Raw genomic sequence first — 19,816 nt, forward strand, 5'->3', positions numbered from 1 at the left:
CTTCTATGATCCAGTATCCAGATGAATTGAGAATCGAACCAATCCAGATTCAACTTCAAGACAAGCCCGCCCACTGTTGGGTTGTAGACAAGTCCTCTGACAATATTCCTTGGTATAATGATATTAAGGAGTTTCTCAAAACGGGGTCTTACCCTCTGCATGCTAGTACAAAAGACAAGAGTTTTCTGCGTAGAATGGTTTCAAAATTTTTCTTGAGTGGAGAAGTTTTGTATAAAAGAACCTCAGATTTGAACCTTTTAAGGTGCATTGATGAAGACGAAACTCAATATATGATGAAAGAAGTGCATAGTGGCGTTTGTGGACCTCACATGAATGGCCATTTGCTAGCTAAGAAAATCATGAGAACCGGATACTTCTGGCTTACTATGGAGCGTGATTGTATAGATTTTGTCCGGAGATGTATAAAATGTCAAATGCATGGTGACGTTATACACGCTCCACCCACTGAATTGCATAGTATGATCGCCCCATGGCCCTGTTCAATGTGGGGTATGGACGTGATTGGTACAATTGATCCTCCCGCCTCAAATGGACATCGATTTATATTGGTGGCAATTGAGTACTTTACCAAATGGGTTGAAGCGGAGTCATTCAAACATGTAACGAAGAAGGTAGTTGCCGATTTCTTGAGAAATCACATCATCTGTCGCTTTGGAGTACCCGAAACGCTTATTACAGACAATGCCAAGAATCTGAACAATGACATGGTAGATGGACTATGCGAGCAGTTCAAGATCAAACACCGCAACTCTGCCATTTATAGGTCTCAGATGAATGGAGCTGTAGAAGCCGCAAACAAGAATTTGAAGAAGATTATCCGTAAAATGACTGAAAGGCATCGCGATTGGCATGAAAAGTTGCCTTATGCATTAATGGCGTATCGGACTTCTATCCGGACATCGACTGGGGCAACGCCATATTCACTCATGTATGGAATGGAAACTGTATTACCAGCTGAAGTTGAAATTTCTTCGCTACGAATCCTCATGGAAGCTAAATTGGAGGAGGCTGATTGGATAAAACAGCGCCATGAGCAATTGACTTTGATCGATGAAAAGCGGTTCAATGCTATCTGTCATGGTCAGTGCTATCAGAAACGTGTGGCCCGGGTTTACAACAAAAAAGTCCATCGGCGCGCATTCGAAGAAGGTGACAAAGTACTAAAGCGAATTTTGCCGATGCAAGATGAAGCTAAAGGCAAATTTGCTCCAAATTGGCAAGGGCCGTTCATTGTCCAAAAAGTATTACCTGGCGGAGCACTTATCTTGGCAGAAATAGATGGACGAACATTCCCTCAACCCATCAACTCAGACATGTGCAAGAAGTTTTTCATTTGATCATGCAAATTTTCTTTAGAAATTCATGAAAATGGCGAAATGCAAGTCAGGCCATCTTCTTTTACACTTAAAACATTTTATCTCTACTTGTCCCCTTTGAGCCATCAGAATTGACAAATTTTCGTTTGATAACCCCTGAGAATTGCAAACCCCACATTGGGGCAAATTTATTTTGAAAGAAAGATGATCAAAAAGAAAAGAGAACCCCACACTGGGGCAAATTTAGTTTTTAAAGAAAAATGCGAAAGTGAGAAAAATGCAATGAAGAAAATGCAAAGAGAGAAAATCCGATCAAACTGGGGCAAATTTTCCTCGGTTTCGTTCAAAATCGGAAACGATTTCAAAATAGTGCAATTTCAAATTATTTCACACCTCGCATCAAAATTTGCTTTCAAGCCTCAACTTTTCTTGAAAAACACCCTACCTGACCTCATTACAAAGCCCAAAGTCCTGGCTTTCGTCATTTGTTGTATTTCTATTAGGAAATTTGTTAATCAACTGGCAGGTGATGTCCGTAATGCTTTCGCCTAATCTTACAAGGGAAGTGCATTTTACTGATGCTCGAAATCTTTAACTCATATTTCTGAGTCGATCATGGTCAAGATACTTCATTGTTCTTTAGGTGAAAACCTGAAAGGGCGCCTCGGAAAAAGAAAAAAGAAAAGAAAAAAAGAAAAAAAAAGAAAAAGAAAAAGACAAAAACAAAAACAAAAAGGGTGGGGGCAGCCTTGGTGAAAACCCAAAAGGGCGCCAAGGTAGGTTTTCTCAACAAGACGAGCACGAGAAGGAACAGCTGGTGACCTGGTTCATTTGGACTTTCCCTCATGATTGCGATACTTCTGCCAGTATCGAATTCCGAAGTAAATATATCCAAAGTCTTGAATATGATATTCGTTGGCCAAATTTGTATTTTTCTTTACAAATATTCTTTTGTAAAATATATTTTTATAAACCTCTTGGTTTCTCTCGATTATTTGCGTTCGACTACTTGTGGTTGTCTGCATTCTTTTGCATGCTCATCTTTGCCTGACATAGGAAATCATCTTGCATATATCATTGATTTTTATGTGACAAATTTTTCATGCATCGTTCTTTCACCATTGGGTTCGAATGGATGATGAACCCTAAGGTTTGTGCAAAGATAGGGGAATTCAATCATCTACTAAAGGAAGTAAGATGCAACAAAGCTGCTACATAGATTTGGTGACGTGGTAAATACGTACTTTATCGGTCTCAGAAATGGAAAGGTTTCAAAATTACAAGTTCAACTAAGCCAGACGCCACAGAACAGAAGCAAAAGCATCACAAGACTCATGTTTACACGATTCTCAAGGCAAACTGGATCAAATGATGGTGGCAAGTCCATTATTTCTTCTTTTCTTGCAGGAACGTTGTGTTTACAAATGAAAACAACCACTCTCCTTTTCGCACCTAAATCGATGACAGAAAAAGCTCCCCAGTAAGCAAAGACGAAGTGATAATGTTATTGGCAAAGCTTGATCATAAGAGACAACATCAGTTATCGCTTCAGCTACAGAGATCAAATCTCCCTCTTGGTACAAAAGTTTGAACTACTCCCAGGTAAAAACTCAATTCATTGTTTAAACCTCCCCAGTGAAGTCCCGTTTTAAATTTCTTGTTCGGGTCAGTCCCGTTTTAAATTCCTGTTCGGGTCAGTCCCGTTTTAATTCCTTGTTCGGGTCAGTCCCGTTTTAAATTCATGTTCGGGTCAGTCCCGTTTTAAATTCCTGTTCGGGTCAGTCCCGTTTTAAATTTCTGTTCGGGTCAGTCCCGTTTTAAATTCCTGTTCGGGTCAGTCCCGTTTTAAATTTCTTGTTCGGGTCAATCCCGTTTTAAATTCCTGTTCGGTTCAGTCCCGTTTAAATTCCTGTTCGGGTCAGTCCCGTTTAAAATTCCTGTTCGGGTCAGTCCGTTTTCAATTTCTGTTCCGGGTCAGTCCGTTTAAATTCAATGTTTCGGGTCAGGTCTTTTTAAATTCAATGTTCGGGTCCAGTCCCGTTTAATTCATGGTTTCGGGTCAGTCCCGTTTTTAAATTTCATTTCGGGTCAGTCCCCGTTTTAAATTCCCTGTTCGGGTCAGTCCCGTTTAAATTCCTGTTCGAGTCAGTCCCGTTTTAAATTTCCTGTTCGGGTCAGTCCCGTTTTAAATTCCTGTCCGTTGGAATCATTTTGTGGTCGAATAACACAGGTAAGTATTTGGTGTCTACTTCTTTGTCTCAAGTTTTTCCAAAACTCAGACAAATAGGGGCAAACTGTAGACACCAAATTTTTAGGGTATTTTTGTTTACTATTATTTTTATTTTTTATTAATTTTATTTACTTTTAGTCTTTTACTTTTATTTTTAAGTCATTTTTATCATAGAATTTATTGAAAAAAAAGAAGAAAAATCATTCAGTCAGAAAAATTTTAGCATTTTTGTTTTTATCTTTCATTCTTATTTTTTATCTATTTTTACTTGATTTTACTTAAATCGTTATTGTGGTTATTTTGTTTTTTTAAATGATTCATTGAAAAAAAAAAAGAAACGCGGAAATTCCTAAATAAGCAGCGTACTAACAGAATGCAGAAAACAAAAATGCAGCTTCATTTTTTCCAGTTGGTTTTCCGGGCATTTTTGCCCATTTTTCTACTCCATCGGATTGGCAATGCAAGGCCATCTGGCCTTCATCCGGGAACTCAAGGTCGAGAAACAAAAAGCCATCCAATGGCTTGGAATTCAGCAAAAGAAAAACGCAGCAGGTGAACCATAGATGCTAGGTTTTATGAGACATTTCGGGGGCCTATAAAGAGAAAAAGAAGAGGCTAGTGACGGCGGGGACAGAAACCAGAAAGGAGGGTTTGGGAAAAAAAGAAAAACAGCCGAGAGCAAAAAGGAGAGGTTCGGGAATGACGGCTAAGTAGAAAGGCCGAGAGAGAAAGCTAGAAGAGGTTTTGACAATTGGAAAGCTGAGGGCTTTGTGAGAGTTGAGACCGAGAAAAGGTCACGAGCAAAGCTGAAAAACGGGGTTTGAAGGAGAGAGTGAGAGGGAACAATCTGGAAATCTTGGAGTTAGAAGAAAGCCTGAGAAACAGCGGAAAGGAGAAAACTTTTGCAGGTCTCCACCAGTAGCTTGAAGCCGTTCATCTTACCAAGAGGTAATTTTTGAACTTTCTTCCGTTCTTTTGCTTTCTGCACGTCGTGTTCTTCTTTGGTTGTTTAGTTCCACTTCCCTGTTATAGTCTTGACGTTGGAAATGGTAGGAAGTGCTGTGCTGGTTCGAAAGATTACGTCTTTGGTTGAATTTTGTTGGTCGTGTGTGTCCAGAATGTCATGGTTGTGAAGTTACAGAACATTATCCCAGATTTTGCATGATCTTGCTTGGGGTTTCGATAGCCTTTTTTGCAACTCAATTTCTCTGTCTCGTTCATGTGCTCAGCATCGAATTCTGATGAGATGTTTTAGGAGCCTTTCTATAGATTTTCCCTTGATAAGTCTAGTAGGTTGCTTGAACCATAGTGAGGTTATGTTTGTGTTTGAAAGTTTGCCGCAACAGGATTTGAAATTCTGGGTCTGTTACAACAATTTTTTTTTTTAAAAAATCAATCTCTTAGGCTGTTAAAAATTTTCCAGAATGGCTTAAGCTACCTCTTGGGTCTCGTTTTGTTGCTCCATGGGATCCCATGTGTATGTTTGCTGTTGTTTCGAGTAGCAAGGTGCGGTATGCCATTAGACGGCACCAAGTAGCTAACACCTGTGGCAGCCATGATTCTTTTTCTTTTCTTTGTTGGTGCAGGTTTTGGTTTTATATCTTGTGTTATCTTTGGTGATTCGGTTGATATTGATATTTTGTTTGGCTAAGATGATTTATCCATGTTAACCAAAGCTTGCTGCAACCTTATACTGCTAAGAAAAGCTACATTTCTGCTGTCCTTCATGTCGCTACAGTCCATAAAATGGGAGTAGTTATCCAGTTTACCATTTAACCTTTGTGCCTAATTGATCATTGGTGAGACTAATGCAATGTTCTGCATTTAATATACACGAACTCATTGCTGTAAAATTCCGCGGCCAAAACAAAAGAAGTTGCATTTTCTGTTCTGTTTCTTTTCTGTGGCTGTTCATCGACCCTTACACTTAAGTGGCATGCTAATCTGGTTTGTTGGGATGTTGGAATTGTGTGTCACGTTGCTTAGATCGTGGAGCTGCATTTTTCCCTTCTCATTATCCCAAGTCCACACGAGCCCACATTAGTTCATTCTCCTTTCCCCATCGCACAATCACTTTTAGGCTGACTGAAAATGCAGCAAGTTGTTGCAGCAGTTTCATCCGTAGGCCTGCATAAAATCTTAAGAGCTTGCATGGTTTCTTTCTATGTTTGTTGTTTGTTTGAGTTATAGTATTGTTGTAGCGTTTGCCTTAATCCAAAGCTTTTGATGTTGAAAAAATTCTGATTCATTCTCGGTTGCCGAAAGCTTCATAGCTTGCTGAAACTTTGCTGCATTTTTTTTCCTTTTCCTTTCGGTCAATTCCAGTTCCTTGTTTGAATCCTGCAACCAAATTTTTGTGTTGGATTTAGTTGGTGTTTGATGGTTGAAATCGTGGTGTTTTGGTGGATTCGTCGGCATGATCAGATGGCCAAGAAAAATTGCAGTAAGAAAGATGTGAAGTAGCAGAAGACTAACTCCAGTTTGCAGAATGTTATTTCGTGATATTTGCATGAAATTCTGCATGAAACTTTTCCAATTTTTGGCATTGTTAAGGGATGTCCAGCCATGTTTAATTGGAGTAATTCAAGGCTATTGAATGAATCTGGTTTTGCTGAAATTGTGGAACCCTGTGCATGAAAATCTGCATCAAAGCCTTGCCGAGAGTTTCATCATTTGCTGAAGCTTTGCTGTGAAATGTTTTCCTACGTTACTTGCATGGAGTGTGCATGGAAATTTTTCAATAATTTCACTTTGACCCCTTGGCTTCCAACTAATGCTGCTATGACCCAGTCAATTGAATAATCTTCTCAATTTGGTCCTTGGTAGCTTTTAATTTTTGCAACTTCATTGCTTGCTTGATTCAATTAGCCACCAAATTTTGTTTAATTGCATTTAATTCGTGATTTTAAGAGCTTTATGACCAAGTGAGCTTGTGTTTTGCATATTTTCTTAACGTTCTTAATTAAATTGGTACCCTGACCATTTTATTGTTTTGGAGGGTAAATTAGTAATTTCACTTCGTTAGGGCATCGATTCAAGGGAGGTACACTCTATCCCTTATTTTGACCTTATTTGACCCTATGTGATCCAACGTGCTAAGTGAGAATTGCATGTCTACTTTGCTTTCCTTGCTTTTCCTTAATTCCTTTCATTTATTTCAGTTACTTTTGCTTTTATTAAGTCATTCTTTTATTTATTTATGGGGTATGTGTACACCTCTTGGCTTGTAATAGATAGGGCTTGGAGAGTAATTTTGTCCATTTTCCCCCTTCCCCTTTTGTTTTAGTTAGCAAATGTAATAGGTTCATTAGCTTGATTGCTTGCTTTTGTTGCTACGTGTTAATTTGCTTTATTAGGCTCTTGCATCTAGTCGAGCATGCTAAGTGTTATGTGCTATGTGTTTATAGGTGATTCGCATGTCTACTTGCTTTCTATAGTCATAGATGAATGTGATGGATGAATGCATCACCGTGGCTAGTCCAACGCTGGCCATGGTCTTTCCCCTCGAGCTCTCGCAAGTCCAATGCTTGTGAGAGAACTTTAGAAAAGGGCTAGTCCAATGCTAGACCCCAATAGGCCGTCCCCTCTCGTTAGTGCATACTTGCATGTTTCACTACATTTCATACATTTTTCTTAGTTTTCTAGCATTTGGCATGCTCCTCCAATCCCTTCCCCATCATTTTAAGTTTTTGCATCCTCATGTTAGTTATAGGGTACATTTGCTTGAGAGTCCTCTTTCGATAAGGGAAACGAGCGAGCGTGGCTACAAAATAGCCTTAGCACGCTAGTTCTTCCTTCTAATCAAAGGGAAAATTAAAATCACGAAGATAGAAGTCATTCCCGTACCCGACTTGATGCACTCCTCTAGGTTCATGCACCTCCATTTCACCATATCACTTTTTTCATTTTTTATATTTTCTCACTACTTATATTTTTCTCACTCCACATGCCATGTTCACACACTTCTCTTCTTTCCCTATCACTTATTTATTTTCTACCTCACAAATTGCACCCAATTGCACTTATATGCATTTACTACTATTTATGCCATATTTTCATCCACTTGCACACAAACACCTTCATTTCAATTCACATTGCACACATTGCACTTTTCTTACATTTGCACACATTGCACCTTTCTTACATTTGCACACATTGCACCTTTCTTACATTTGCACACATTGCATCTTTCTTACATTTGCACACATTGCACTATCTTACATGTGCACACTTGCACTTATATTTGGGTCTTCATTTGCATTATTCGTGACCTCTATGAGGGCTTTCCTTACTGGCCATCACAATTCATGTGATTGGGACCAAAAAGCCTCATAAGAGACATTTTAGATTTAGGATTGCATTTTTTTTCATATCCATTAGTCACATCCAACATGCAACACATATTTTGGGTAGAAGAATTAAGAAAAGAAGGGCTAAGTCACGCAACTAGCTTTGGCTAGGGTAAGGGAGTGCCTTAGGCTTCGCCTTTGCCTTCTCCCTTATCAAATGTGACCCCCGATCCCTTTCTTTGGTTACGTAGACCTAAAAGTTCTTTAAAAAGGGTTTGTTTACTTTTCTTTCCAAAAAATCACTTTTTGGGTGACTTGGTACACCGTAAATCTATACCAAGTGGCGACTCCATTTTCCATTCAAAAAACCCTTTTTGAACTTTGTTTGGCCAAACCATCGCATTTCACAATCCCACGGCCTTTTATTTGCACTTTCACACACGTTCACATACATATCCCACACACTACTTTCACATACCCAAAAAGTGGGGCGCGACATAATGCACATACCTCACCAATCGATCACGCTACCAAAATGTACCAAACCCTAACTTACGCTAACTTTAAAAGTAAAAGTAAAACTCTTGACTCAACTAATGAAATCAACGTGAAATTTAGAACTAGTAAATAGTTAAATATTCAAGTAAAGAAATATGGAAGGAAATATAAATTAATATTTCAAAAATGGGAGGAAATTCTAAAGGAATTTTCGGGTCCTCACACTCTTTCCCCCTTAAGAAAATTTCGTCCTCGAAATTTCTACGTTCCATTGCCTCAGATGACTCCGGAGCTTGTTGCTTGTCTAAGGCATATACCCATGCTAGTACTTTTGATCGGTTTCCTCTTTTATTAGCTTGTCTAGATTTGGTTCTATCCACTTGTTGAGCACTATGCTCTCGTGGCTGCTTCTTCGGGCAGTTGCTAATTTGATGGTCGGTACCCCCACAAACTAAGCACTTTTGCCCCTTCCTCCAACAATCATCTTCAGTGTGATTTGTCTTCCCATAGTATCCACAGGTCAAATGAGAAGCCACCTTTTGGCCTTCTCCAGGAATTCCCTCTTGTTGCCCTTTTTCCACTTCACTTCCCCTTGTAGAACCTTCTTCTAGCGTTCCTAGTGTTCATGGTGGATAAGGTGAATTGTTTGCTCTTCTTACTTTGGAAAGTGTTGCATTTTCTCTAAGTTCTCGATGTATAATACTAGGTGCACTCCTTTTATGTGCGTGAAAAGCTTTTACCTGTGCCTTTGCATTCTCAATCCTTTGGGCCTTCTCAAAAGTTTCAGTAAAAGTATTAACTTGAGCAACTGCTAAAGTTTCTTGGATCTCCAGATTCAACCCTTGTATAAACCGTCTCACCCTCATCTGCTCCGTAACCACTAGTTCAGGAGCAAACTTAGACAATTTAGTGAATTGGGTTTCATATTCGGCTACTCTTAAGGTTCCCTAACGTAACCTAATAAAATCATCCTCTCTCTTCTCTTGGACCAGAAGTGGAAAGTATTTCTCATTAAACTCTCTCATAAAGTTTACCCAAATCCATGCCATATGTTCTCTCTCCCACTTTGCCCTGATAACATTCCACCACGCTTGAGCGGGTCCCTCAAACTGAAAGACAGCAAATGCCACTTGTCTTTCCTCCGTATAATTCAAGGCCATAAAAATATTAACCATAGCCTCCAACCAATGCTCAACCGTCTTTGGATCAGGCCCTCCAAGGAACTTAAGAGGAACAAACTTTTGAAAACGCTCTAAAGCCCTGTCCTCTCCGTTTTCAGGATTTCTAGGCTGATTCACTAGGGCTCGACCTTGTTGCTCTACCAATTGCGCTAAAATATTAGCCATTTGTTGTATTGTCGTTGCTACTTGATCCCCTGCTTCGGCCCTTGGTTGTTGTTGCTGCCCTGCCACTTCGTCTCTTGTTTCTCTTGGTTCTTGTACTTGCCTCCCCCCACGTCCACGGCTAGCCCCACGTCCCCGACTAGCCTCTTATCCTTGATTTCGTCTTCCCTCCATACCCTTCTCTCTTTCTATTTTTTTTTTGTCAAGATAGGCTATATAGTAAATAAGCAAAGTAAATCGACTATAGCAGTAAAAGAAAGACAGTTTTAAATCACACCGTCAAAGATAAGGAAATGCACTTAGTACACTAGCATTCCAAGTTCATTCATCAGGTTACAAAGATACTTTACATATCAACTTGATCAAAACCAAATGCGTAAACCAAAGCAGATACTATACACATTAGTATTGACACGTCACTAGCAGCATACATACAGTGGTAGAAGAAAAATGGCTTGTCATCCCAGTTACCTACACCCACGTCCTGCATTCTCGAGTCTCTAACCTAGGTGATTATCGAAGCAACTGATTCTACCTCTCCCTGGGACACAGGTTGCCCTACTTTAGGCTCAAGATAAAGTTCATTGGGGCCTGCATACCCTTGACCTCCCTTGGCTACGTTCACTTGTACTATCCCATCCACAAGCATCTCAAATTAGTTAAAGTACAAACTGCTTCAATTGCAGGTACAAATTCAAATACATCATTAGTAATGCCAATCCAATGTAATAACCGATTCTTTTGATCTAGAAACAATTCACATAAATATGACCTAATCGCATCTTCCACACTTACCTCAATTTCATTCGTAATCGTCATAAAAGTATCAACTCTTTGGTACACGAGTACAAGAATCCAAAAATAGAATAATTCACAACTCGGGCTGGCCAATCCCAAAAGTAAATCACCTTTATTAGAGATTCCTACCTGATATATATATCTATCTTCTCCAAATATCATGATAAGGGTTTTACGCCTATAACATTCATGATTCACAGCTTACACTCAAAAAGAGCATCTAATCCTTTACGCTTTTCACGTAATCGGGAGCATAACACCACTTGCCCCAAGCTCACGCCGCGCAGAGATCACGCGAAATAGCTCTGATACCACCTGGGGCGATCCCACCTTCCCCTAGGGCGTACCCGAGGGTTTGGCGGACCGCCTGCCCAACTCTCGTCAGGACTCCCTCACTAACTGATGTGAGACGGATCTAGACGAACACCAAGTTGGGATGATTGGCGGAACTTTGACCCTTCTAGAATCACGAGCCACGAACTAAGGAGATTCCTTAACCCACGACTAGCAAATTTAGTGAACCAAAAGTATGGATAGACGAACGCCACAATCAAGGAGACTACTTGATTGATAAGTTCAATGAACAGCTTGAGATTAATTCTCAAGTATTCAAAGGAAATTCTCTTGAGGCAAGAGAGAGTGAAATAACTCACATATATTTTATAAAATCTCAATCCTTCCTTCATGAATGAAAACCTAGGCTATATATAGCCTTACAACTTGACAACCTAAAGTGACTTGAAAATCCTAACTCGGCTAGGCTAGGCCTTTGGCCCGATTCCACTACTCAAATCCACTATCTAATGGTCAGCTTATAATCGATCCAATGAAAGCTTTAAGTTGGCCCAACATAACCCAATAAAAGCTAATTAACCAACTTAAGTTATAGTGAGCCTAGACTCTATAAATCGGATCCAACTCAACATGAGGTCTTGGACCGAATTTATTCGTAGCAAATAAAATAGAAATCTAGAAAATAAACTACTAACTATTACTAAAAGATTCAATCTCTTGCAGCCCAAAACATGGCCCATAAGCGGCCCATATTTCGTATCACTAACGCTCTTGAAATAGACGTTCAAGCCTCGAAATTAACATAAAAGTTCCATTTCCAACCAACAATTCAAACTTAATTTACAATCCAAGAGTAAAGCATAGGATTACATTTCCAAAGAGTCCAAATATGTCTCATCTACAAAAGTACAAGTACAAAAAAGTTATCCACCCTAGTTCATGCCTACTTGCTCCGGCCTCCATTCCTGTAAAGAAAACAAACTAACGGAATGAGCTAAAAGCTCAATGAGGTTCCCAAACAATCAAGCAGGTAGAGAAAACCATGGAAGTATGACATTTAACAGTTGGAACACTTTGCACAATAATAAATACTCATTCAAGAAATAAACATTCATTCATTGGAAGGATACGTGCTCACTTGGAGCTATTCATTCATTCATTCAGTCACCGAACATTTCCCTTATTCCTTCATCATTAGAAAATATTTAACAGTGAAAACTCCTTCAGTGTTCATTGTCATTCATTCATTGATTTCATTGCATTGAATTCACCGGTCAGTTCTCCACCAGATTTCGTGGTAATAATCAAGTATACCAAATATTGTCCCAGGGTCACCAACTGCCCGACCGAGTCCGTTTCTGGCTCAAGTTGACTGGCAACGAAAGACAAGGGCCCAGTTTAGCCAAAAGGCTTACATTCATGCACAAGTAGCATTCAATCATTGAAAATTCACTTTGGCTTGGGTCGAGTGCGATAAAGTACACACTCGTCCATCGAAAATCCATTTAGCAATCATTGGACAGCATTTAATATTTCGGCAATATTCACAACATTTCACATAATCATTTAAAGCATACACATGCAAGAAACACTCACCATGGTACAAGTTCAAGTGTTCGCCTCATATGCATTTTCGACCTCACCTCTACGTCCTAAAATCACATTTATAAAGTGCCATGAGATCCACTATGCCAAGTCACATTATTCCAAAAGAAAAATGAAGCTCAAATTGGTTCAACAACTCCAACTTGAAGTTGGAAGTGAAAGTAAGGACAGTTTTAAGAAAATATAAATTTTTCAAGTTTTACGCGATGCTATTTGAAAAATCATATCTCAAGCTTCTTAAGTCCAAAATTCAAAAAATTTATACCGTTGGAAAATAGATTCAAAGGATTACAATTTCTCAGAAGACACCTTAGCAAGATTCTATCCACAAGTCAGTCAAAATCCAATCTCAAGAGGCTCCTTTATCCAGCAGAAAGATAGAACAGGAATGGAAATTCGGTCAAATTTGGAAAATCACAGATATTCAGAGGAATTGAGAAAAATTCTGAAATTTTCATGGTTAAAAGATCTACAAGTCTAGTTTCCAATGCAACAAATGGAACTCAATTTGGATTTTCTATACTAAGATATAACAGATTTTCCAAAATTGCCCAAGGTCTCCTGCGGAAAAATTTTCAGCAGCACTTCCCTTTATTTTCCCTAATTTCCAGCCATTTTCAAGGCTTCATTCTCACCACAAGACAGCCCCAGATCAAGTTCACAAGGTGTAGGATGCATAGAGTACTTATTTTAGCCATAAAACTAGTTATAACCAACATATATCTAAGCTGGAAATTAACCAAACCCTAGCAACAACTTCACCAAACCCTAACAAAATCATGAAATTACCATAAACATGTTTCTTTCAACTTCAATCATAACATATCTTGCATAAATCTCAAGAAACAAGTAAAAAAAGATGTTTTCTAGAAATTTTATGTGACAGTCCCACCTCTCCCTAGGGCAAACCCTAGGGTATCAGCGGACCGCCTGCCCAACTCTCGCCAGGACTCAGTCGTTCAAAGTACTAATATCATCAATGAAACGAATGTAACATTTGACAATGCAGGGGATTGAAACCCTAACTCAAACATAATCACTAATCCAACAATTCAGCTTAGTACATATATCATTGCATGCCAACTTACCACGCTTCACTCAAAATTACATAATATAAATCATCCTTAAGAATTTAAGCTTACAAGTCTGCTTAAACGAAAGTTACAACCTCAAAATGCAAGAACGGCAAAATAAAGCTAAGAAAGCCCTCGATCAAATCCCTTTCCGATCTGTTAAGGAAAACAAAGGGAATGGGGTGAGCTAAAGCCCAGTGAGGTTCCAGGTAAAACAAGTAAACACATAGTGTAACAGCCCCACCTTCCCCTAAGGCGAACCAAAGGGGTTAGCGGACTGCCTGCCCAGCTCTCGCCAGGACTAACGAGCAGTAACACGCGATCTAAGACGTTTCGGGAAAATAAAAGCGTGCTCGAACAAGCCACAAGAACCAAAATAACAAAATAATATTTAAAAAAACGAAAACGATGAATAGTGCCTGGAATAGTAGAATCCGAAATCCCACCAAACATTAGTACATAGCAATTCAACATTTACAACCAAATCGGCATGTCAAAAACTATGCAGCATAGATAGACAAAGTTCGGTTTGCCAATCAAAAGATGAACCCAATATACATTAGGGTTTCATGCAAAGAGCTATTCAAAATAGACATATACATGGCTCAATTTGGCAACCAACAAGTATGATCTTCCAAAAGTGATCATTTTCCTGTAAGGAAAACAAATGGAACGGAGTGAGCTAAAGCTCAGTGAGCAACTATCACATAATCAACAAAGATCACTTAAGCATAACCGTTCATTTCAAGTATACAAATAAGAAGCAAAACAAATCGGTAAAAGGATACGGACGGCTCTCAAGAGCCCATTTCCCCGCGTACATTCTTGATCCAATCTCATTGACTCTCCGTCAACGTTTGTGAGTACCAACCGTAGAACCCACTTCACTCCCATCCCTTCCACCAAACATACCCCAACCGGGCCCGCACTCCAATCAGTAGCTTTTGGTAATACTCGAGTATACCGGAACCAAGAGTCCCATTACTACAAGATTCCCCAGTACAGTCCCCGTGGCATATCAATTTTCACGACCAATCCCTCGCCGGCTCAATTCAATTGACTACCAACGGGGTTGAGCTCAGTAGTACAGTAAGGCCGTTGGATACTCGTCCAAACGACACCAAATCAGTTTGTCGCGCCCCATTTTTTGATAAAATGAATAAATGGTTTAAAAAAATGTATTTTTTGATTCAATTTGTGATTGGAAAATGAATTGTGATTTAAAAGAAAAATGGGTCTAAATGGGGGTTTGAGAATGCGACGATTTGACCCAAAATTATAGTTTAAAAAGGGTTTTCGAAATAAAAAATCGGAGTCGCCACTTGGTAATGAGTTAAGGTGTACCAAGTCACCTAAAAAATGTATTTTTAAAAAAAATAGGAAAAAGTAGTGAGAAACCCTTTTTAAACGACTCCTAGTCTACGTAAACCAAAGAAAAAGGTTCGGGAGTCACATTTGACAAAGGGGAAGGCAAGGATAAAAATCCAAGGCACCCCTTTGACCTAGCCAAGGCTAGTTGCATGATTTAATCAAAGATTTTCTTGTTTTAACCAAAGAATTTATTACATTTGGATGTACTACATGAATGCAAACCCTAGACCTAGGGGTATTGGGGGAAATTTCTCTTCAAAGGTTGAGTGGTACCAATCACATTAATTGTGAAGCCCAATAACGATCCTTTGAAGAAGTCACGAATAATGCGAGTGGGATGCAAATGAATGGAATGCATGTATGCAATGTGAGGACATGAGTTTGAAAAAGTAATAATAAACAATAAAAATGTAAAGGAAAATGTGCACGTGAGTGGGCAAGGTACGGTATGTGAAATGATAATATGAAGTGCATGTGTGCAAGTGATGATAAAAGTGTTCGTGTGCAAGTGAAGAAACACAAAGGTGCTCGTGTGCAAAATGGGAGGAAAAATGAAAGTGTGATGAGGGTATAAAATGGTAGAGTGGATTTAAAAATGCATGAGCCTAGGGAATTCATGCACATTGGGTACGGGGAGACCTAAATCGTGACTCAATTTGCCCTCTTATAGAGAGGATACAAGCGTGCTAAGGCTTAGAAAAAGCCACACTCGTCTATATCCCATATTTAAGGGGACTCTCAAGCAAATGAACCCTATAACTAGCATGAAATGCAAAAATCCTAAAATGGGGGGAAAAGAGGTTCGAGGGGCATGCAAAATGATAAAACTAAGAAAAATGCATGAAATGAAGTGAAACATGCAAACATGTGCTAACGAGGGGAAATCCCTAAGGGTCCAGCGTTGGACTAGCCCATTCTATGAATTCCGACTAGCGTTGGACTAGCGGAAACGTACATTCGTCCATCACATTCATTCATGGCCATGGAAAGCGAGTAGACATGCCAAACACTCGTAAACACATAGCACATAACACTTAGCATGCTCGACTAGATGCAAGGTGTGACAGCCCCACTTTCCCCTAAGGCGAACCAAAGAGGTTAGCGGACTGCCTGCCCAGCTCTCGCCAGGACTAACGGTGCAGTATAGAGCGATCTTTCACGTTAACCCGGAAATCCGGAGTCGGCCATGAATAGTAACCGACTCGTCCGAACCAACCAAACATCGAATTACATATACCCATAACATTTAGCCTTTACAAACCAAAAATGACATTTAAAAGTGATACAAAAGTCACTACATATATGGTTTGCCAAAACAAAAGTGAAAACGGCCCTAATGATACATTTAGGGTCCCATTTTATATACAATACAAAAGAGTCATTCATCTAGTTCATTTGGCAACCATTTATCAAAATTCATTCCAAAAGAGTCATATTCCTGTAAGGAAAACAAAAGGAACGGGGTGAGCTAATTGCCCAGTGAGAATACAACTCAAGCAACCAAGTTCATGGATACATCAAGCTTAACAGTCCAATTTACCAAAATAAATAAAGCCACACATTAATAATGAGGATAAAAGGATACGGGTGGCTCTCAAGAGCCCTTTTCCTCGTTTGAATTCTTGATCAGGTCTCATTGACTCTCCGTCAATGTCTGAAAGGTAACCAACCGTAGACTCCTCTTAACTTCCATTCCCTTTCTCCTAACATTCCTCAACCGGGCCCGAAATCCAAACACTTGCATTGTGGTATTACTCGAGTAAACCGGAATCAAGAGTCTCTCATACTACAAGATTCCCTATGATGTTGCCCCAAGGCACATTAATTGGCACGACCAAGCCCTCGCCGGCTCGATTCAATCAATAACCAATGGGGTTGAGCTCATGGATAATATTTGAAGTCATGTCATCATATAACATTTCATATAACATTTCATATAACATTTCATATAACTTTCCAATAACATGCGGAACAATATGTGAAAGTGATAAAGTACACTCTCACCTGGATCAATCAACATTCAACATCTCAAGTACAAAGATCAAAGCCATGTAATAGCACATAAGTGAGTAGTACACTCACCAAGCTAGCACAATGTGGTTTCAAACACTTTAGTCAAAAGAACGTTGTGCACCACCGTCACGCCCTAAAAACATGCAAACAAATACAATGAGACTCGATAACGAGTCATAAACCAAGGCCAAACATGACCCCAATAAGGTTCCATAAACATTTACAAACAATAGAGGAAACCAGAAATTAAGAAAGGGCTTTAACTAAGGCCTTGATATGAAAACCGGATTTGACCTCATAATGCGGTCAAGCCAAATCAAGAAACAAATCATATATTCCTTCACTCATGCCACCATTAAGCATAATATAACCATCATTAGGTATAGGGGAGAGGTTGTAGCATCACTTACCAAGAAACAAGGGAAAGAGAGATTGTGGACACCTTAGAGCTTCAAACAAACTTCACTACAACCCTTACTAGCACTAGAAGATAGGATTTTATGGAATGAAATGGATGGAAGCAAATGTTTTGGGTTGATTTGCACCAAGTAGAAGCTAGAACTTGAAGAGTTTCTCCTTCCTTCTTGAGCTTAGAGAGCCGGCCAACAAGAGAAGAAAAATGGTGATTTTTGGGCATTTTTTTGATATTTAATCCTTGGGTCAAAAAAGTCAAGAAATTGAATAGTAATTCTTAAAGTCCAACCAATGAGATTGTGACACTTGTCACACTCATTAAATGCATTCCTATCTTTCTTTTCTCTCTCACATCAATCACTTCACACACACTACTTATCTCTTAACACCCGATAAATTTTTCACAGTATCCGAAACTTAACCTTATTGGCCGAATTTTTCCGAATTTTTCGCACTAGTGGGTCCCACGTCCAATATAGATTCTTAATTTTCTAAAAATTCACCAATGCTAGAAAAATCATCTTAAAACTATAACTGCTCATAAAATCCACTAAGAAAATATTTCTAAGCCAGAAAATGCAGAAAACATGCAATTAAGGGGAAATAAACCCTAGGAAAATAATGAGGGTTTTACGGGTTCTCACACTCTCTCCCCCTTAAAAGAATTTCGTCCTCGAAATTCCTTATCATGGTTCACAAATAGCTCAAGGTATTGTTTTTTTTTTTCCACCTCCCAGGTAGCCTTTTCTATCCCATGATTTTTTTTTCTTCGCGAACACTATTCTCTCTCCTACCCAAACCCTGCGATCCTTACAAACCATACCAAGAGTCAAACGATGATTTTCCCCAAAGGATTACTACTTTCAGGTAGGCGAGATATCCATTTCGTCCGTCAGAATTGGGACTGACAAATGGATGAGTAACACCGGGATCTACTAATATTTCCGTAAAAATACCACAATCGTACCTTCCTCAATCTCAGGAGAATCGGGGACCTGTTGTGGCTCCAGTGAATACACTCGAGCTGCTACTTTGGGTTTCGTCCCATTCCCCTTATCCGGTCTCGTGTTGGTCTTTGACATAGTTTGAGCTCCTCTTCCTTCTTGCGTCATAAGTAGGCAGGTAGCAAGCTTGTGGTCTGCGCTTCCACAACGCAGACATTTGCCTCCTTTCTTCCAGCAATTGTCTTCAGAATGATTCGACTTTCCGCAATACCCGCAAGGTCCGCGTGCTGCAGAAGCCGAGCCTCCTCTCTGGCCTCTCCCCAACTGGCTGCCTCGTGACGGGCTCTCTCGTGACACTCCCGGTACCCTTTCTTCCCCACTTCCTCGCCCAAACTTGGAAGGGGTACTCTCATTCCCCTGCCCCGAATTATTTCCAGGAAATCCTCGCTTTTTCGCCTGGAAATTTCTTACTTGCAATCTGGCACTCTCTACCCGTTGGGCCTTCTCAACGGCCTCGCTAAAAGCATTGATTTGAGCCACTGCGAGGTCCTTCTGAATCTCCACGTTTAGGCCCTGGATAAAACGCCTAATTCGTCGTTGCTCCGTCACAATCAACTCAGGCGCAAATTTGGACAGGCGGGTGAACTGGCTCTCGTATTCTGCCACCGATTGAGCTCCTTGGCGGAGTCGGATAAACTCATCTTCCTTCCTTTCCTGAACCAGAGGAGGGAAGAATTTCGCGTTAAACTCCCTCATAAAATTTACCCAAGTCCTGGGCGTTTGTTCCCTCTCCCATTTTTGCCGAATGACATTCCACCAGGAGCAGGCCGCCTCTTCCAGCTGGAAAACGGCAAAAGTCACCTGCCGTTCTTCGGTATAGTGCAGGGCGGCAAAAATATCGACCATCTTTTCGAGCCACCTTTCGGCAACATCCGGATCAGGTCCCCCGATGAACTTGGGTGGGGAAAACTTTTGAAATCGTTCCAGAGCTCTGTCTTCGCTCTCAACATGATTGCCAGGGTTTCCAGGGTTTCCAGGATTAGGGTTTGGATTCTGGCCTTGTTGCTGCACCACTTGTGCCAACAGGTTTGTCATTTGCTGCATAGCGGCAGCTATCTGTACATTAGGGTCAACTCTCGGTTCAGGATGGGGTCCAGAGGAGGTTTCTCCAGTACCCCGGTCTGGCGTAGGTTGCCTATTCCCGCGCCCACGGCCCCGTCCACTACGTGTACCGTCCATACAATCTAAGTCGATCTAGGTCACAAAATAAATATACTGTTAATGGGCAATGGGCACCTAACCCCTCCTTTTCGCAGCCCGAAACAGGAACAAGTAAACAAGAACAAATAACTACTCACTCCCTCGTCGAGCATTTAAACACATAACACATATACAGAGAACACATAACAGTATCAACATGTATACAGAACAGTCAGTCAAGTACATATAAAGTCATCCATAGAATCGCAATTTCTAGTTCGCCCCATTCTTTCTATCCTAGACTCTCGTGTCTTTCGTATCCGGGCGCAAGAATCCCATTTAAGATAATTCACAACTCGAGCCGGCCGGTCCCAAGCGTAAATCATCCATATTATAGATTCCTACCC

The sequence above is a fragment of the Coffea eugenioides genome, chromosome 8 (assembly GCF_003713205.1).
Source record: "Coffea eugenioides isolate CCC68of chromosome 8, Ceug_1.0, whole genome shotgun sequence".
NCBI classification, from domain to species: Eukaryota; Viridiplantae; Streptophyta; class Magnoliopsida; order Gentianales; family Rubiaceae; genus Coffea; species Coffea eugenioides.